Source organism: Acinonyx jubatus, chromosome D4 (genome assembly GCF_027475565.1).
Source record: "Acinonyx jubatus isolate Ajub_Pintada_27869175 chromosome D4, VMU_Ajub_asm_v1.0, whole genome shotgun sequence".
In the NCBI taxonomy this organism is placed as follows: domain Eukaryota; kingdom Metazoa; phylum Chordata; class Mammalia; order Carnivora; family Felidae; genus Acinonyx; species Acinonyx jubatus.
The window spans coordinates 16126675-16149087 of NC_069391.1; positions in this window are offsets into that span (position 1 = coordinate 16126675).

Consider the following 22413-nt stretch of genomic DNA (forward strand, 5'->3'; position numbering starts at 1 on the left):
GAAGATCAAATGAGATATATGAGAACACACCCAAAAGCATATAGCATATCCTGGCAAATTGTAGACATTCAATCACCCATTAAAATAAATATTTTAAAGGTGACACCTAGTGAGACTAATGCATATGTGAGGAAATTGCTAAGCATGCTGAAAGCCAAAAGGAAAGTGAAAGAGGAAGGGAAGGTCATTCCTCTTTGGATATTTCAGCTCCTCCCTTTACCCACCACTGCTGCTGGATTCTGCAGTCCTTATCCTGGGTTTATTATCAGCAACACACCTGTATCTCATATCCTCAACCCAGTCAAGAGACTGGGTCTTCCTCTTCAGCTCTAGATATGTGACTCACAAATCCATTTCTAAAGAACATGTCCAGGAACTACCAGTATTGTTTGATTCCTCTCTGCTTTTGTCCCTTCATGTGATCCTTCTCCATACCCAAAGGGATAGATATTCCACCAGTATATTAACTCAGTGGGGTGCTATGGCTTGATTCATCTATACTCAACCTTAACCGGGTGTGTTGTGGGAAGAGGGTAACCTGAGGTCAGGAAATGAATGATGCTAGGAGTTTTTCTCCTTCCCCATCACCAGCACAGCCTGAGGCATCTAGGGCCTTAGTCTCTGTTTCTCAAGTTTGTAATCATCCTGCTCTTGAAAGATAGTTGTCCATACAGGATAATTATGGTGGGGGTTTTAAAATATGAGGGCTCAAGCAGCTGTCAGTTGGTCACTACCAGATTTACTCATGGCAGTCACACGTACTCCTCCATTCCTTCTTCCTACAGGTAGGGCATGGTGCTCGTTACTGGAATAGATTTGGGATGGTCCTCAATCCACACACCTTCCCATACTGGTGGCAGGTGCTCCACATCAGGCGAAACAGAGAAATTTTCCTGATGACAGCACCCCAGTCCTCCTCCTCTCTCCTCTTGCCCCATTCTATAGGATCTTCTCTAGTTCTAGATGATTGTGGGGATGGGGGTGGGGAGGGATACTCATTATGCATGCATCTTACTGTATTTCTTAGGTCTGAATCAATTTATGCCTTTGTATCCTATAAATGTAGTCTCATGAAAAGCAGAGGTGTAACAGATTGGTTCAGGGACCAAGGGAAGAAATTTGATGAGTCCCTAGGTAGGTAAAAAACATATTAATTCTCACTTTTTAATATTTTCCAATCACATTTTTACTAGAACATATTTAATCCTGATATGATCAAGGACAATAACTATTCTATGTATCATGTGATTTAGAAGTTCCTAAAGGCATCTGGGAGAAATGGAGTCTGAAGAAGATATGGGGAAGTCAAGAAATGGTGTGAGGCTTGGATACTTTGTAGGATGAAGCAGCCATATTATTTTTAAAATGATTATTTATTTATTTTTGACAGAGAGAGAGAGAGAGAGAGAGAGAGAGAGAGAGAGAGGCCGAGAGATAGGAAGACAGAGAATCTCAAGCAGGTCCCACGCTGTCAGCACAGATCCTGACACAGGGCTCAAACCCACTAACAGTGAGATCATGACCTGAGCTGAAATCAAGAGTTGGACGCTTAACCAGCTGAACTACCCAGGTGCCTCAAAGGGGATTTTATAACCAAGAACATCTAATACTCAGTTTGGGGTGGGTCATTTGCATTATTACGATGCAAAACTTCTGTTAGCTTCCCAAATTTTTTACTAAAATATTCTGTACATAAAAGTAGATGTGTGTGTGTGTGTGTGTGTGTGTGTGTGAATGAAAGATGGGCAAAGATAAATGTCCAGGTTGACATAGCTCAGAGCAGTCTCCAGATAGGGGTACCATGCACATATGTAATACTACGATAACTCATAAAGGGAGAAGCCAGGAGTTCAAACCACAAAAGTATAGCTCTACCCAGACATTTTCAGAAACTTCATGAGAGTTTTTTTTTTTAACTTCTAAAGAGTACAAAAATTGAAACCCAAACCAATCTTCTCTATATCTAAAGGATCAGGAAGGCTCAGTGAACATTTGGGTTGGATACTCCCTATAACCCAGATCAAATGCCTTCTTCTCTACAGGGTCTTCTTCAAACACCATCCGAGAAAGTTAATTACTTCTCAAGGCTCTTACCTCACTTTGCTGACACAAACCTTGTCATTATGCATTTTGATGTCTGTGCCTGTCTCTCACACTAATCTGTTACTCTATGCTATGCTATGCTTATTTGCTAAGATTTCTTCAGAACTTACTCCCTTGTTTTGTGAAATGAATTAAAACTACATTATAACACTTTTTCCTTGCTTCCTAATAAAAGGCTACATATCTCTGCATTGGATCAGGACTGGGAAAATAAGAAAGTAAGTTCAGGACTGGAAAACCAAGCTAGAGTGACAGAAACTGTGACACGATGTGCAGAAATCTCCAAAGTCTGCAGAAAAAAAAGTAAAAGGTAAACCCAAATTTGGCAAACCCTAAAGATGAACCTAGAGAGTTTACTGGCAGGAAGCTATGCTCTCCATAACAGCTCTCTTCACCCAAATGGTAGTATCTTCCCTTTCCTCTTTTCTACCCCTTTCCCCCTCTTACCCCTGTCCTACTGGATCTTGAACAAAAGTTAAAAACTCTATCCCTAGTATCCCAGAGTTAGGTAAGACCCACTTCTATGGTGATGAGGTAGTCAGTGTGTGGTCCCAGTGCCACTGCAGTGGGAAGACAGTGTTTCTTTGGAGACCCAAGTTGGACCTTGAAGGTATTTCTCCTCAATAATTTTGTCTGATAAACTATGGCTAAAATCAAGTATATGTCATTCCCTCCATAGGTTCAGTAGGTTTTGGTGGATTGGAGGAGGGAGCCCAAAACAAAATGCAGAATACTGGTTCCATATTGAAAACAGCTGCTAAGTTTTAAATAACCAACTTAAAAACAAACTTTTGGGATCAACTCTATTGATCCTTTGGGTTGCTGCTTTTCAGAAACAGGGCCTACATCATAAAATAGCCCCTTACTCCTATGCCTAACACCTAGGGGGTTTCCATACCTCCCTCTGTATTCATTGGACATAATTTTACATTATTTTAAACATTAGAATGTTTATGGAACACTCTGTGGCCCGCCCTATTCTAATTTGGCCACGGGAAGATGTTCAAATTGATTGTTCAAAATCAATTTAAGGGACCATTAGTCATCCAGAGGCTAATTGCTGTTATTATCTTATTATTCATCATAATCCCAATAACATAAGAATAATGCAAAATTGAAAAGGTAAATCCAATTTGCTATGCAGTCATCAGAAAAGATCGTAGCGATTTCTAAACGCAGCCCTCGGGAAGGAGTTTCAGTGCTCTTTGCTCTAGCCAATCTGGCAAACAAACATCTACTAGGCCCTTCCTATGTATAAGGCTCCAAATTTGCTACTGAGATGGGGGCCATGGGCTAGGGGAAGAAAGGATAGCAGTGTTGTGGGAGGATTCAACAATAAAAAGCCTCTGGCCCTTCATTTGATGGAGCTTTCTGTCTATAAAGAGTGATGTGCTTATTCACTGTTATGAAAAGACAGACATTAATAAGTACAAAACAATTCACTAGTTATTATGGGTGCACACTGTAGGGAATAATTAGTTGTGTTTTTCAGGGTTCTAGGAAGACTTCATAGAAGAGATTACTTTAAAGCCAGGTCTTGAGGGGTGCCTGGGTGGCTCAGTTGGTTAAGCATCCAACTTCAGCTCAGGTCATGATCTCACTGCTCATGAGTTTGAGCCCCACATTGGGCTCTCTCTGTGCTGACAGCTCAGAGCCTGGAGCCTGCTTTGGATTCTGTGTCTCCCTCTCTCTCTGCCTCTCCCCCACTCACATTCAGTCTCTGTCTCTTAAAAATAAATAAAACAATTAAAAATAAATAAAGCCAGGTCTTGAATGATAGTTAGTATTCCATTATTCCAACAAAGAAAAAAGTCATTCTTGGCAAAGGGTATTACATGGGTAAAAACAAAATTGCAACTGATTCGGGGAGCAGGGAAGCTCCTGTGTGGTCTGAGCAAAGAAGGGGTAGAGCAGAAGAAGGCGAGAAGGGAGAATTTATGGTAGGAGGTGAGACTAAAAAGGAACTTTGCAGGTAGGCTGTGAGGGGCCAGGATGGCAGGATGGGCAACTTGGGGTTTGCCTTGGGAGCACCAAGAAAACTACTAAGGCCTCAAAGTGGGGAGACATTACTGGTTCTCACATTTGTATCAGGAAGAGAACTTTGATACTGATTATAAAATCTGGTTTGGAGGTGGAAAGGTCTGAAAGCTATAAAGCAAGTAAATTTGAGTCATTGCAAAAATGTGGGTGGGATGAAAAAGAATGAAGCTGTGCTATTAGATGCCATGTTGCCACACACACTCTTTGACATGGTTCCATACAGTGGAATATTATACAGTACTTAAAATGAATAAATTATAGCTATACTCAATATAGATAGATTTTAAATATAACATATTGAATCTGAATAAAAGCAAGTTGCAGAAGACCACCTATAATATAATACCATTTTATAAAAACAAGAAAATAAGCAAACTAAATAAAAGCCCTGGGGTATATACATATGTAGTAAATCTCTATTTTGAAAAGCATAAGAAAATGATAAATGAACCATTCAGGAGAGAAGTTACCTCTGGGGAAGAGGCAGGGAAAAGGGATCTGAATGAGACACATTCAGGTTCTTAGATGGTGCTATAGATAACTACCAGAGTCTTAGGTTAGGCAGTAGATTAAGAAGTATCTCTTCTTTTATTTTACTTCGTAAGTTACATATACATTTCATCCCTTTGCATGCTTCAAATATTACATTAATTAAAAACCCTGTTTTCCTGTAAATATTAATTTTAGAAAATCTATTCCTTCCTAAACAATAAGCAAGCATTTGCACAAAATAATCTTCTCTTCCTTGACCTCTTATCTCAATATTGTAAATTATTCAAGAGAAGTGCTTGTTTTTCTGTTGTCATTTTTTTTTGATCAGCATAATCTGGAGACACAAAGTATTTAAGATGGCTACCATCTCATCTCTGGCCCTTTAAATGAAGACAATTCTTCTAAACATCTTTTGAGAATCACACACAGAATACAACTATGGTCAAGAAAGTGTTCCTGTGTCTCACTTACATGCTCAACCCCTTGCTCCCCATTCCCAGTAGTTCAGGCTTCTGATTCCTGGACCCTGACTTTTCACATATTTGCTCCTATAACATGTACAGTAAAAGGTGCTGAAGGGCTTGTTTGTGCCAGGCAAGCATATGAAGTATCTTATAAGATATAACTTATCACATTCTTGGAACAATCCTGTGAGATGTTATAATCTTGAGTTTGCAGATAAGAATTCTAGTGATAATATGAGCTGCTGAAGTAGACAAGTGTTGAATGGTGGGGCCTGGCTTTGAACCCAGGTAATCTGAGTCCTGAGCCAATGTTTGTAACCACTTCAATAAATGTCTCTGTCTGATTAGCATTGCAGTATGCCTTCCCTTGGGTTTTGGTGGCCCTTGTCATTTTCTGGTAGAACCATGCTATCCACCAGCTTATTTACAAGTCTAGATTTTCATGGGAAGGAAAGAAGGTTCAGATAATATCATCCAAAAAATAAAGACAATATTGTAAACTGACCTATGCCAGATTTTCACATTTACAGGGCACACCAATGATGGCATATAATAGCAGAGAGATTGAGAAAGGGAAATAAGATATGATGGGGACCATAGGATGAGGTGAGCCTGGGGACACAGAAGTGGAAGAGTCCATATAATATCACTCACATGAACACTGAAATCTTGGGTCTCTGCTGGAGCTGACATTCATCTCTGAAGAGGTAAATTATGATGAGTCTTGGCCATATAGGATGGAAGAATCCAAGTTCTGGGGAGTCTGAGCATCACGAAATAGACACAGTGATGGCTCCTTATATTAGGCGATTAGCAAAGAAAACCAGGTTCATTAAGAACAAACAAAAGTCACTGATTAGGCCAAGCGAGCTGGAGTTCATGGTTTAGTCCAATCCTGTGACCAAGAGTGTGGACTCCAGGGATGGACAGCCTAGTTTATAAACTGAACTCATAAGTCCCTAATCAATGCCTACCTCACTAGCATAAGTGTTACATGAAATAATGTAGTTTAAAGCTTCGTGGAGTGAGTGGCACATGGTAAGTATTTAGTATTTAGTGGGTTAAAGAAAAAGAAAAAAAATGGATATTTGAACTCAGAAAAGATTCCAGACTTTGGAAAATATCATTATTTTAAAGCCCATTTGCTTGGGATAGAGTTTGAGGTCCAGACTCAATAGCTTTGCTTGTTTGGAACTTATCCTGTCTTCTCTGGCTCTGATGGGGCAAAACCACTCGTTGAAAGCTCATCAAGATCCTTACTCCTAAATGGCGCTGACCAAGGCAAGAACAAATAGTCAGAATTTTAAAGTCTCACCAAAAATAACACAATGAAGGTTGGAATAAAACCAATTGGAAAGGCTCCTCTCAATCCTGAGTTATGACGGCTGTTTTTGTTGTCTTGGTTGTTTATTTAATGTCTTCCTGTTGACAAATTTGGTGGAAATACCTCCTGGAGCTTGGTTGATTAACATTTCAAAGTTTATAGGAGGGGATTATGTTTCCCTTTAACTACACTGATTACCTTTGGTTCAATGTTTTTAGGCAACTAAGGGTAAATATTTATAGCAGGAATTATTATTATTATTATTATTATTATTATTGCAAGAATCTTATTACTTGAGTCCACATTCACTGTATTCTGAAAGAACCAGGACATCTAAAGATTCTAGATAACAGAAATAATGCTGGTCAGAGAAGATTTACTTACTCACCCAACCGGTATTCAACAAATATGTACTATATTACAATGTCTGCTGTGCTGGTGACACAGTGGTGTCATAGACAATAATCCCTGCCTGAAGAGATTCGGCACTCTAATTAGGAGAGAAAGATAGTAAGTTACCTATTAGATAGACGATAATCCACACAATGAAGACGAGTCAGACAGAGACAGGGAATGAGAAGTTACCTGAGTGGGAGTTAGTGTTTGCAGTTTCTAACAGCGTGGTCAGAGTGGTCACTGAGAAGGTGAAATTTGATCAAAGGCCTTTAAGAGGTGAGGGAATGAGATATGTAGAGATCTACTAGAAGAATTTTATAAAGAGAAGAGCTAGTGTGAAGGCTGTTGCATGGGAGTAGATGTTGGGAATACCGGGGAACAGAAAGGAGGCCAAGGGGTTGGAGTGCAGTGAACAGGAAAGGCAGCAGTAGTAGGGAATGAAGTTAAAGAGGTAAGCCAGAGACCCTAGCCTGTATAGGGCCTTGCAGACTACATGAAAAACTTTGGTTTTCTTTGGGCGGGATAGAGAGCTATTGAACAGAAGAGTGATGTTCTGGCTTCTATGTTAAAAATAGATCTTTATGAGGCAAGGACAAAAGACAATGGAATGGTTCAAATGAGAGATGCTGATGGCTACGATGAAGGTAGTAGCAGAAGGGGTGGTAGGAAGTGGGCAGATTCGGAGTCTACTTTGAAGTAAAAGCTGCCAGCTTTTGGCGAATTGGTCATGGGCCAGGTTTCAACTGCCTTGTTTAATCTGAATTCCCAGCACACATTTCCAAGAACAGGGGTCAGAGTCTCTGAGTAGGGCGTTTCCTACCATGCCACTGGATGGTATATGAACCGGTCATTCCATCCAGAGCAACTGTGGCAGCCAGGCTTGGGGGTGGGGTGTGCGAGAGGTTCCACGCTGGAAGTCAAGTCTACCTGGGGCTGTCCTTTTAGCAGGAGGGTGTGGACAGGGAGTATTTTTCATAGAAGGATCTGGGAGCACTCTCTTAGAATGAAATGTGTTGTCATAATTACTGACATGCTTTGCTACTAACTTACAAGGCTTTTCATCTGCCTCACTTTACAGTTGGAATATGATAATTAGAGTGATTACATAATGAACTCAAGTTTACATGGCTAAGCAACAACTTAAAATAAGACTAGATCCCAACAAAGCTCTCTCCCTTTTTTCTTTTTTTTTTCTTTCTTCACTGCACTCCAATATTCACCTTTAAAGCCGAGTGTTTTCCCCCATTGTGTTTCTTTCCCAAATTACAAAATCTCCAAGTGAGAATATCTGTTCTTGACATCTGGTCCATGCATAGTACAGTGCAATAGTTTTGAATGTGGCTCTGGTGTTTTCCTGCTGGGGTTAAGACCAAAGATCTTATTAATTGTGCGTTCTTGGGCAGGTTGCTTCATTGCTTTGAGCTCTTAGCTTAGGATGAATATTTGTGCACATTTCACACAGCTAGCGTTTAACATAAACAAAATAATGCATGTGAAATATTCAACACAGTACCCAGACCCACATTAAGTACTAAAAAAAAAAATTAACTTAATAATGTTTAGTAGTAGCAGGACTAGCAGTAGTATCATATTTTGAATGAGTAGATGAATGGACATACAAATGGATGGAGAACTATCCTATGATATCCTTTTACAAAAAGCTGCTTTCCTTTGATGAGGATTTCTTGTACTTTGATGTATTTTGGCAGCCTAGCTGAAAGGGTGGAGCTTCCAGTTGTAAACTATACCCTTCTGGGTTATCTGAATAGAATGGCTGAAGCAGAGAAAATGGTCAGTAATGTTAAGAACAGAGTCCTTCTAACAGAAATGACTCCAGCTGCAAGATCATCAGCCCCATAAATTATTTACGCTATTGTTGATCTAGACTCTGCCGCTACAATTTTAAAATTAATTTAGTCTAATTACCCCCACTTAATAAGATAACTTGTCAGTTATCACCACTCCCATAATCTCCTGCATTTCCGTCTCTTTTTAGCCTAAATTATCCTCTTCTAAGCTTGTTTTTAATGTATTGCAAAAAAAAAAATCCTTGGAGGTATAATTAACTTTTTCATTCAGAATCCTAATTTCCTCTCCAGCTCTGTTGCTGCAGTATTTAAACTATTTATTATGCAAACTTGCAGAACTTAAACTATGAATTATGTACAAATCTCTGGATGCAAGCTCTGCCCTAATCATGGCATCTTGCTGCCTTTCTAGTTCGAGGTAAGCAAAATGTGGGCAAAATGAATGTTGCAATTTACAAATGGGCTTATATTTGTGACTAGGCTTTTGAAGGGTTATTCTCTATGCCAGTTATTATTTTTAAAATCATCTTTAAGTCTATAATTCCTTAACTCTTTTTTATCTACTTTATTTGTTGTTGTTGCAAATGATGGAGATTTTGGTGCAGATGTTCTTATGCAAGTCTAATGAGTACCAATAGTTTTTCATTCATTCATTCACTCACTCACTCACTTATTCTTTCATCCATTGAATATTCATAGAAGAACAACTCAGTGGCAACTGAACTAGGCATAGAATTGAAACAGTAAGTGCAATGTGCTCAGTCTCAACTCCCAAGGACTGCTTATATTCTAGCAGAAGATAGACGCTTAGATGCTTAAAATTCAGCTTGGTAAGTGCTAGGATAATGAGACATAAAGCAATGTGGAAATACAGGATGGGCATCTAAACAGACTGAGGGTGGTGGGGACAAGGAAGTGTCCTAGAGCATTTGATGTTAATGTTGAGAAAAAGCTGTAGGAACCAGCTGGGGAAAATGAAGGTGGGATGCATTATATGTGTGATGGTGTGATGGTGTGTGTGTGTGTATCTAGAAGAGTGAGCAGAAGGCATGCATGTGTACAAGGTAGAAGGTCAGATAGAACACGGTCTATTCAAGGATTGGAAAAGAAAAAAAAACTGTATGGCCAAAATTTGGATAGCGAGGAGAGGTAAGAAACGGGGCTGTAAAATACACAACTAATAGCCATATGTTTACATCTCTTACGTATTAGAAAATTAATTTAACCCAACCTGTCTTTCTAGAGGCAATGTGGTAAAAGATCAGTAGACTGAATGCTAGAATCAACTTATAAGTTGGTAATTTTTTTTATTATCTTGTGACATACATATAAATCAAGTAGATTATATGTGCATATATCCAGCAGCAGAAAACCTGAAAACAAAGACAAAACCTCTGAATCTTCTTATGTGTGTCCTATGCAAGTTACAGAACTTCTCTGAGCTTTAGCTTCCTTTTCCATCTAAGAATATAGTAATGGTACGGATATCCTGTGAAGTCAGTTGACAAAGCTATTACATTTTGATCTTAAAGTTCATATGGGACATCGAACTCCCCAAATACAGGGTTATTGCTATCTTCTGTCAATTTGCTTCTGAAGGGAAAGAAGGCAAAGCATAGAATAAATAATAGATTATCCTAACAATGTTCACATGCTTGAAGCGCTCTTCTGAATGGTTTACATCTATCAGATCATTTAAACTTTACAACAAACTGTGAGGCAGGCATTCTTTTTGACCACTTAAAGATGAAGAATGGAGGCATGGGGAGTTTCAAGTAATTTATTTAGAATTAGTGATGTATAGGTAACTCGAACTCAGGCTGTCTGGGTCTGTGGCACTCCCGCTTAACCACCACAGAATACATCTCATTGGAGCAGAAATAAACATGCAAATGATGGTACTCTATGCTGAACGGACAGTGACTGTATTTTCTTCCAGCTCTATTGAGACAGTTGACATATACTACTGTGTAAGTTTAAAGTGTACAAAGTAATGATTTGAGTTTAAGGTGAACATTGTGATGATTTGGTATACATATGTTGTGAAATGATTACCATAGTAGGGTTAATTAATGTTTCCATCACCTCACATAATTACCATACCTTTTTTTATGGTAAGAATATTTAAGATCCACCCTCTTAGCAACTTTCAAGTGTATAATGCAGTATTGTTAACTATAACCACAATGCTGTACATTAGATCTTGAGAACTTACTCCTCTTATAACTGGAAATTTGTACCCTTTGATCAACATCTCCCCATTACCCCATCCCTAACCTCCTGAAGATCACCATGGTACTCTCTGTTTCTAGGAGATAGACTTTTTTAGATTTCACATATAAGTGATGACTCAGTATTTGTCTGTCTGACTCATTTCACTTAGTATAATGCCCTCAAGTTATTGTCACAAATGGCAGGATTTCCCACTTTCTCAATGGATTTCCCATCCATTTCTCATAGATGAATAATACTCCATTGCATATACATGTCACAATTTCTCTATCCATTCATCTGTTGATAGAAACTTAGGTTGTATCCATGTCTTGGCTATTTTGAATAATGTTATAATGAACATGGGAGTGCAGATATCTCCCATGTGAGATTTTGCTTTCATTTCCTTTGGATATATATATATATATATATATATATATATATACCCAGAAGTGGGACTACTGGATCATATGGTACCTCTATTTTTAATTTTTGAGAAACTTTCATACCGTTTTCCGTCGTGTCTGTACTGATTTACATTCCCACCAACAGTGCATGTGGGTTTCCTTGTTTTCACATCCTGGACAATATTTGTTATCTCTTATTTTGTTTTTGTTTTTGATAACAGCCATCCCAGTAGGAGTGAGGTGGTATCTCATGGTTTTGACTTGAATTTCCTTGACAATTAGTGATGTTGAGCATTTTTTTCATGTACCTGATGGTCATTGTATATCTTCTTTGGAAAAAAATGCCTATTTAATTCCTCTGTCCATTTTAAATTGGTTTGTTCGTTTCTTTTGCTATTGATTTGTAGGAGTTCCTTGTATATTTAGAATATCAATCTTTTATCAGATATTTATCAATATTTTCTCCCATTTTGTGGGTTGCCTTTTCACTTTGTTGACTATTGCTTTTGCTGTGCAGAAACCTTCTTAGTTTGGTGTAATATCACTCATTAATTTTTGCTTTTTCTGCTTGTGCTGTTGGTGTCATATCCCCCCCCCCAAAAAAAAAAAACTGCCAAGACTAATGCCAAGGAATTTTTTCCCTATTTTTCTTCTAAGGGTTTTATGGTTTCAGGTCTAATATTTAAGTGTTTAATCCATTTTGAGTTAACTTTTATGAGTGGTATAAGATAGAGATCCAATTTCATTCTCTGCATGTGATTCCAGTTTTCCTAGCACCATTTATTTGAAAAGATTATCCTTTCTCTATTGAGTATTCTTGGTTTCCTTGTCAAATATTAGTTGGTCATATATGTGAGGGTTTATTTCTTGCTTCTCAATGTTGCTCCATTGGCTTATGTGTCTATTGTCATGCCAGTAGCAAAATTTTTTTATTCCCAAAGCTTTGTAATGAAGTTTGAATTCAGGGAGTGTGATACCTCCAGCTTTGTTCTGTATCAGGATTGCATTGGCCACTCAGGGACTTTTGCGGTTCTGTGTCAATTTTAGTCCACTTTTGTTATAAAAGTGGAGCTAGAGCTGGAATCTGTAGTTTCTTCCTGGTCTGCAGATTGGGGCTGGTTTTCTGCCCATGCCCATGTCTGCCAATGCTCACTCTTGCTGCCATTGGAAATGCACAAGAAGAGCTGCCATAGTTGGTGGAGGGGTGTGGGTAAAGTGCATGGAGGGCTGCGGCTGCCCTGTCGGGGGGATCTGTGGGTGAGGTGTCCCCAGTGGCTTGTGAACAGGCTTCTTGATAGAATCCACAGTGCAGTTATTATGATCCACATCCGTTTAATGGCCTCCCCCAGAGTCTTAACTGCTGCTCTTCTAGCTTCTTCCTGCTTCCCAGTCATGCAGCTCATAACTCAGTACTCTGGATGGGATGAGAGAAAAATGGGCCTTTTTGGCAATATCCCACATAGCTGGGGAAGCTGGATGCTCACTTACATACCCTCACTTTGCCCTGCAGAAGAAATCACAGGCTCAGAAGGTTTCACTTGACACTTAACTGTTCTACCTTTGAGGAAGGGGTGAAGTGAGTAAAGTCAAAATGTTCTTTACAATTTCCAATGCACCCAAGCTTGTGTTTGTTTCTTTGTTTACTATTTTTAAATTTTCCCAGCAATGATGTATTACTGCAAATTGTTCTTTTAAAACTTGGACTTCCACAAAGGCTCACTTGTCTATGTCGGTGTTCTCTAGGGGCTCCAAGACCACAGTTGAGAGGGATCAGTACCATGCAGTGTCCACAGTTGGACCAAGGTCTGTATGCCTAATACCTGATGCTCAGTTGGGTAAGACTTCTTCTTGGGTCCGTTGGTGTAGGTGTATGGTACTGGACCTCACAGCTCTTACCAAGGTACTTTTGTCTTTGATGGATACCAAATTGTTGTTGAGGGTAGGACAGACCTAGGGATATCTTAATAGCCATGTTGCTGATTGTATGTTCCAGTCATTTTACATTCTCGTGCTTTTTCATTTCGGAAGAGAGAGCCCAACTGGACTTTAATGGTGTAGTAATCCACTGTATGACACAGATGAAAGGTTTCTGAATATTTTTTGAGAGGAAAACATATGGATGAAGGTATTAAAGATAAAAAGGAGAACCCCAGTGAGGCAAAACCCAGATTAACCAAAAGTCGTGTGACGTGTGTCTCAATTTTTAATTACTTAGTGATTTCTCTCATGTGGCCTTTGGAAACTTTGTTCCTTTGCTAGAAACTTAGCTTGTGCCATTGAAAACCAAATGGGTTACTAGAACTGACCACTCAGGTAACTTTCAGAATGGAATACTTTGCTCTAAAATCTCTGAATGAGTAGTCCAACTGTAAAGGTACATTCTTTCCTTCTTAAAGCCATATCTTTGAGCTATAACTTGATATTGAAGAAAACATTTCTTGGCAACTTGCCTAATAACACTGAAGGCAATTAAAATGAAAGCATTTTTTTTCTTGAAATCACATTTTATTGCACCAGCTGTGGAGTTTATTTGTTTGTTCAAGTTCGCCCAGTTGGAGTTAATATCTCTTTCCTTTATATCCCTATTGCACTTTCTGAGTCCCTTTGTTATAACACTTATAACATTCTAGCTAATATTAAGATTGCTTGTGTACATGCCTGTCTCTCCCAATGAGTTAGAGCCCCCTAAAGGCAGTGACTGCTCTTATGATCTCTTTCTCCCCCACTATGCCTAGCGTTGTGCCCAGCATGTCATAAGGACTCAGTGAATATTCATTGACTTGAATGAACTCACATTTCTGAAACTTGACTCGATTTAAATTTTGGAAATTATTTCAATTGCTTCTCTCTTAGCAGATTCTTTACAATAGCAGAAATCAGCTTACATTTTATAAAAAGCTTTGCCACTGAATTTACTTTTGCTTAGTTGTTAAAATCTATATAAAAAATACAACAAAATTTCAAAATGAAATCCAAAGGTAATGGCCATAATTAGACTAATCTAATTATGCAGCAGTAACAACAATAAAAAAAGTAGATTATACTGCAAATTGCATTAAAAAAGCTTGTATGCAAATCTCAAGTTTACCAATTGCTAAATGAAATAGTTTTATAATATCTTCAAATGGGTCTATATGATTACATACTGATCAGTTTCTACAATGGGATCAATTACATTAGTTACAAATCATAACCTGGAAAGAAACACATACTTAAAATGAGAAGATATGATTTCTGGTCTCTGTTTCATTTCTGCTGAGTGATCATGAAGAAGCAAGTCAACATATACTACCAGTTTCCTGGTGGGTAAATATAAATGGTTACATCTACCCAAATGATTACATGGTATTTAAAAGTACCCACTCTACAATTAGGTTTTACGGGTGCAAATTCCCAGTTCTACCACTAATTAGATACACCTTTACAGTTGGACTACTCATTCTGAAATTTTATAGTAAAATATAATACCATATTTTATTTTTCTCATCTATAAGGTGTCCATAATAATAGTGCCTTTCTAAAGAGTTAGTGTAAAGTCTAAATGTGAAAACTTTTATATGCGGTCTACCAAGTAATAATTAATATTGGAATACTGCATGTATAACTATATATATATATATATTTTTTAATTATACCTTACTGGATCATGATGAGGATCAAACAGGATAATTTATGTGAGGAAACTTACAAGTGATAAACATTTTTTTAAAATGCAAAGAAGAAGAGTGATTGTTAATGACATACATACATGCAGTAAGTAATTCACCATTTTTTTTCTCTTAAAAGAAATCTCTCTCTCTCTCTCATGCATGGGTTGGAAAATGTCCATAAGGATATGTGTAACTTTGGGAAAAAGAGAAAGGTGTTTTAAAATATAAATAACAATTTGATAACAAGAATTTGAACACTTACCAGTAATAAATTTGAGCAGTGTCTCATGACACACAAAGATCAGTATCTCATGACGAGGCAAATATGAGATACTCTAGATGCGATAATATACTCAAACATGAGTTAAAGTACCTATTTCCAGAACCTTTCTGGTTACATCATACCTCACTGCCTTGACTATGCTAGTGTGCTGAGCAGAGTTGGGGCAAGCAGATATGCAGAGGCAGGAGAGTATTATAAACCTCAGTGTCTCTTAGAGTTCTAATGAGATGGAATGTAAATAGCTTCCCCCTTCAGATAGAAAGCGTAGGCATTGGTGGGGAATCCTGGTGAGTAGCTGACCCTTCAAAACATGTGGCCCTTAAGAGAAGCTTTACTTGGGTTACATTATGTGTGCTCTATATCCTGACTTGCATGGGAGGGAGGACTAGAAGTGGGAAGACAGTAGGATGCCAGGGAATAGAGGTGTTGTGCCCTACTGTCTCATCAGGGCATAGATTACCAGATGTAACTATGTGCCAGGTATTTCTCATGAGACTGTCATACTCAAGGTTTTTCTGGAAGCTTGACTAAAAGCCCTAGGGATCAAAGGAACATGACAAGACACCCAATAGGGTTTGTAGGTAGATACAGAGGAAGAACAGAGAAGAAAATAGAGAGTTAAAGGAGAAAGAAATCAATCTAAACAACTAAAACATCATTAGAACATATATATATATATATAATATATATACATATATATAATATATATATAAAGATTATAATCTTTGTAAACTTTTAATTTGTAAACATTTACAATCTTATTTTTTTAAGTTCATTTACTTTGAGAGAGATAGAGTGGGGGAGGGGTGGAGAGAGAGGGAGAGAGAGAATTCCATGCAGGCTCTGCACAGTCAGTGTGGAGTCTAATGCAGGGCTCAGTCTCACAAACCGTGAGATCATGACTTAAGTTGAAATCAGGAGTCAGATGCTTAACTGACTAAGCCACCCAGGTGCCCCTACAATCTTACTGAAAGATATAAAATAAAATCTGTCAGAGGGAAAGACATACCCTTGGATGGTAAGACTTAGTACTATATAGGATCAGTTTTCCAGTAATTAATATAAAGGGAAAAGAAGAGGAAGGGAAATGGAGGGAGAGGGGAGATGGAGAGAGAAGGAAGAAAGATCAAGTAGAAAAAAGTATCTCAAAGTCAAAAGATAATATATGAAGTAACGAATATCAAGAATGCAGTTATAAGTGACAAATAAAAAATCAGATGACCTATTATTCAAATAGTAGAAGTCTCACAAAGAGAAAAAGGAATGCATAGAAAAAAATCAATGAAAAAAATAATAGAAGAAAATTTGGAAAACCATTACCATATAAGATTTTTCTTTGAATGTAAGCTTCATTTAACATATCAACATAATTTTCAACATTACTATAATAAGGGGGAAAATAGGTTGACTCAAAAGGCACTTAACAAATTTGAAAAACATTCATAAGAAAATACAGTTTAAATGAGAATTGAATTAAACTGGTACAATAACTATCAGGAAACTGGAAGAAATGACTGGTATCTATATTAGTATTCAAAATTGTCTTAGATGTTCTGGCAAATATCCCAAAGCAGGAGAAATGAATAACTTTTGCTAAATATTTGAGGAGAAGACATTTAAATTCATCCTTTTTTCTTAGCAAGGTTATATATAGAGAGAACCCAGTGTTTCTGGTAGAAGACACAGAAATTTAATAAGAATTTGGTAAGTGGCTGGATATAAAATAAATGTACAATTAGGTATATTTTTCTCTATTTTAGCAAAAATCAATTAAAAAGAGAATAGAGAAAGTATCCAAATAGCCACAAAATTAAAAATTATTAAAAACAAAATTACCATCAAAGATACAGGATCCACACACTTCTCTACAATATTACTTACTGAAAAACACAAAGTAAAACCTGCCAAAGAGAGTAGCATGCCTTTGGATGGAAAGGTTTAATACCATAAAGGGTCAAATTTCCAGTAATTAATATAAAATTTGCTCAATTCCAATTAAAATAATCATATGCAAGTTTTATCTATCTAAATTTATATCTAAACATCTCTCTCTCTCTCCCCCCACCCCCTACGTGTGGGCGTGCGTGCGTGCGTGTGTGTGTGTGTGTGTGTATGTGTGTGTATGTGTGTATCTCCACTATTTGCTTCATTGGGGAAAGAAGACAATTCAATAAAATAATCTTAAATGTCATTTTATTGAATTGACATTTTATTGACATTTATTGAATCTTAACTTTATAAAGTTCTAAATTATATCTAAGACAAGAGTCAAAGGTAAAATAATGAAGGTTGCCAGGCCTTGATGATATTTGAACATGCTATAATAGCCATCTGTTCAACTTGGTGTAGTATGGAATAAGAAGATAAAGTGTATCAGTTTCTGAGGAAACTGATAATAGTTTAACTATTCTGGCACATTAGCAAAAAAACAAAAACAAAAAATAGCAAAGCTGTTTTTCAGAGACAGCATGCCAAGCACATTCCTTTTTAAGGTCTTTGCATTTGCTGCTTCCTCTCCTTCTAATGCTCTCCTATTAGATGTACATATAGATTACTCTATAGCATCATTCAGGTTCTGTTCAAATTTCCTTTTATAAATGAAGAAATCCCTGGATCCCTTTCTAAAAGAACATCCTTCTCCATGCTGTATCCCCTGCTTTATTTTATCACCATCAAATACTGATTGACTCATTTTGTTGTTTAGTTAGTCAGTTATTTTCTGCTTTCCTCTATTAGAATATAAACTTCAGGAAAATGTGGACCCTGTTTTATTCTATACTATAACTCCAGGACTTAGAAAATTGCATGGCAGAAAGTATAGATTCATAATCCAAAAAGAGGTCACAATATTTATATAAGAATTTAAAATGTAACAGAAGCAGTATTTCAATATGGGGGAAAAGGATGATTAAACTAAATACAGCTGGCACAACTGGCTACCCATCTGGAAGAAAATTAAGTTGGAGCATGTCTCACATCATAGAAAAAATAAATTCCAGATGGTTTAGAAGCTTAAATACAAAAATAAATGATTAAATAAATAAAACAAAAGTATCACAAGACACTCTAAGCATAGGAGTAACCTTCATAACCAAGAAAGGAAAGATAGGAGATTAAAATAAATATTTATCTCCATAAAATTGGAATATATGTATTCCAACCTGTGTGTGTGTGTGTGCGCGCGCGCGTGCGTGCACGCGCATGCACACTTGAATTTGGGAAATATAGAATATTTACCAACCTGATGACAAAAAACAAAACAAAACAAAAAAATAGGTTTGACATGGGGTTTTTTTTGGCAAATTTAAAGGGAAAAAAAACTAAAAGAAAAATGTAAACAGTTATATCCAATCTAAGTAGTGAATGAAAATATGAAGAAATATTCATATGAAGGAAATAAAAATCAAGTATAATGACGCATCCTTTATAATCACCATATTATCAAAACTTAGTGACTGATAATTCCTCTTGCACTGAAGATGCAGGATGAACATAATCTCGTGTTGTTTGCATAAATTTGCATTGCTTGGGGCGCCTGGGTGGCTCAGTCGGTTGGGCGACCGACTTCGGCTCAGGTCATGATCTCACACTCCATGAGTTTGAGCCCCGCATCGGGCTCTGTGCTGACAGCTCAGAGCCTGGAGCCTGTTTCAGATTCTGTGTCTCCCTCTCTCTCTGACCCTCCCCCGTTCATGCTCTCTCTCTGTCTCAAAAATAAATAAACATTTAAAAAAAATAAAAAAAAAATTTGCATTGCTAGAGCAATTTGGCAGTATCTATTAAAATTGAATATATCCATACTCTATGTATTGATCAATTTTTGTTACAATAACAAAGAATCCGCCCCCACCCCCTGCAAAACACAGTTATTTAAAACAACAAACATACTACATCTATGGATCACTGGTACCTCTGCTGAATTTGGTTGGAGTTTTTATTCTTCCTGGGAACCAGGCTCAGAAAGCAACCACTATTGAGGGTCTATTGTCATAATGGAGGGGAATAAAATTCAAGCAAATATATGGAACTTACTCCTTAAAGTCACATTTTTCTGATCATAGCAAGTCCAAAGTCAGTGAGGTGGAAAAATACACTCAAAGATAAGGTGTGGTAAGGAAGAGAATGAATATTTACTTGCTGAGCAATAAGATAATCTACCACACTATTCATCCCAGAATTCCCACTCCCATGAATCTGTCCTTAAAAAAATAAATATAAATAACTATCTTTGTAGGAGTCTGAATAATACCCATGGCCAAAGGTGTCCATGTCTTAATGCTCAAAACCTGTGGCTATGTTATCTTACATGGTATTAGGGACTTCACAGAGATGACTACATTAAGAGTCTTGAGATGGGGATGTTATTTTGCATTTTCTGTGTGGGCCCAATGTATTCATAAAGGTCCCTAGAAGAGGGAGGCAGAAGGATGGGTTAGTAGTAGGAGACATAATGGGAAGTGAGGGGACGGAGTCATGTGAGGAAGGAACGAGGAGCCAAGCAATAGAGGCAGCCTCTAGAAGATGAAAAAGACTAGGGGATTATTTTTTCTCCTAGATTCTCCAGAAGTAATTGCCAACTCATTTCTGGAGACTTCTCCAGAACTGTAAGAGAATAAACATTTTTTTACACCATCAAGTTTGCGGCAAATTGTTGTCGTGATAATAGGAAGCGGTTTCTCTCTCCCGGTCTCTGTATGTGTGTGTGCATGTGTGTATACACGGTATCTATCACACACACAGTGTTCTTGTTACATTATCGATAATGTCAAAAACTAGAAACAAAGCAAATTCCATTCATTATGAGACAGTCTACACTATAGGATTTGTCCAAACCTTAGAATGTCATCTAGCAATCAAACATGAATGATAACATTTGATTTGGAGGACATTCTGAGTAGGACTGCTGAAAGAATGAGATATTAAAAATGTATATATTATGATTCTATTTTTATAATCCACAAGGTTGGTGGTATTCATTTCTAACAAACAAAATCATATTATTAACATTACTGTGCATATCTGCATTTTTCCTTTTGATATATGTTTGTATGTGTATATATAATCACATATACTCTCTCTGACATGTGTATATATAAGATAAACATGGCAAAAATATATAATGATACACATGAATGTGTTACCATGATTACTTAATAGGCGGGAGGCACTGATGAAGAGTTGATTTGTGGGAAAAGGAGAGGAGGAACACATTTAAGAAAAAACATATTTGAAAAAAGAAACTATGATATGATTCTGGTAATGTAAAATTTCATATGATATATGTATTTACATATATTAAAAATTAGAGGGTAAAGAATTATAAACATGGATTGCCATGTAGGACTGCCTATGATTTACTTTTAGGTGGGGAAAAAAGAAAAAGAGTACGCAGAGATGTAGAATAACATAGATAATATGATTTTACTTGTTAAAAATTAACAAACACACATACTATATGATTACATTTATATAACATTCTCAAATGACCAAGTGTTAGAGATTGGTAAGAGATTTGTGTTTGTCATGGTAAGAGAGAGGGAGACGAGGGCAAAGGGAATGGGTATATTTATAAAAGAGTAGCTGAGGGAAATTTGTAGTGATAAAACAGTTCTGTGTCTCAATTATGGTCCTGATCACAGGAATTTTTGCATGTGATAAAACTACATAGAACTACACATGCGCACATGTAGCTTTATTGAAATGTAACTGACATACAAAAACTTGCACAGATTTAATGTATACAATTTGATGGGTTTGAATATATGTGCACACCCATGAAACCATCACCCCAATCAAGATAATAAACATACTAATCAGCAAAACTAAAAGGCAACCAATGGAAGGGAGAAGATACTTGCAAATAACATATCAGAAAAAGGGTTACTATCCAAAATCTATAAAGAACTTATCAAACTCAACACCCAAAAAACAAATAATCTGGTGAAGAAATGGGCAGAAAACACGAATAGACATTTTCCCAAAAAAAGACACACAGATGGCTAACAGACATATGACAATATGCTCAACATCACTCATCATCAGGGAAATACAAATCAAAACCACAATGAGATATCACCTCACACCAGTCAGAATGGCTAAAATTAACAACTCAGGGAACAACAGATGTGGGCGAGGATGCAGAGAAAGAGGATCTCTTTTGCTGGTGGGAATGCAAACTGGTACAGCCACTCTGGAAAACAGTGTGGAGGTTCCTCAAAAAATTAAAAATAGACCTACCCTATGACCCAGCAATAGCACTGCTAGGAATTTACCCAAGGGATACAGGAGTGCTGATGCATAGGGGCACTTATACCCCAATGTTTACAGCAGCACTCTCAACAATAGCCAAATTATAGAAAGAGCCTAAATGTCCATCAACTAATGAATGGGTAAAGAAATTGTGGTTTATACACACAACGGAATACTACGTGGCAATGAGAAAGAATGAAATATGGCCTTTTGTAGCAACGTGGATGGAACTGGGGAGTGTTATGCTAAGTGAAATAAGCCATACAGAGAAAGACAGATACCATATGTGTTCACTCTTAGGTGGATCCTGAGAAACTTAACAGAAGACCATAGGGGAGGGGCAGGAAAAAAAAAAAAAAGAGGTTAGAGAGGGAGAGAGCCAAAGCATAAGAGACTCTTAAAAACTGAGAACAAACTGAGGGTAGATGGGAGGTGGGAGGGAGGGGGGGGGTGGGTGATGGGTATTGAGGAGGGCACCTTTTGGGATGAGCACTGGGTGTTGTATGGAAACCAACTTGACAATAAATTTCATATTAAAAAAAATTAAAATAGAACTACCCCACGGCTCAGCAATTGCACTACTAGGTATTTATCCAAGGGATACAGGTGTGCTGTTTTGAAGGCGCACATGCACCCCAATGTTTATAGCGGCACTACCGACAATAGCCAAATTATGGAAAGAGCCCAAGTGTTCAACGATGGATGAATGGATAAAGAAGATGTGGTGTATATATACAATGGAGTATTACTCGGCAATCAAAAAGAATGAAATCTTGCCATTTGCAACTACGTGGATGGAACTGGAGGGTATTATGCTAAGCGAAATTAGTTAGAGAAAGATAAATATCACATGACTTCATGGATATGTGGAATTTAAGAGACAAAACAGATGAAAATAAGGGAAGGGAAGCAAAAATAATATAAAAACAGGGAGGAGGACAAAACATAGCAGATTTAAATAGAGAGAACAAACTGAGGGTTGCTGG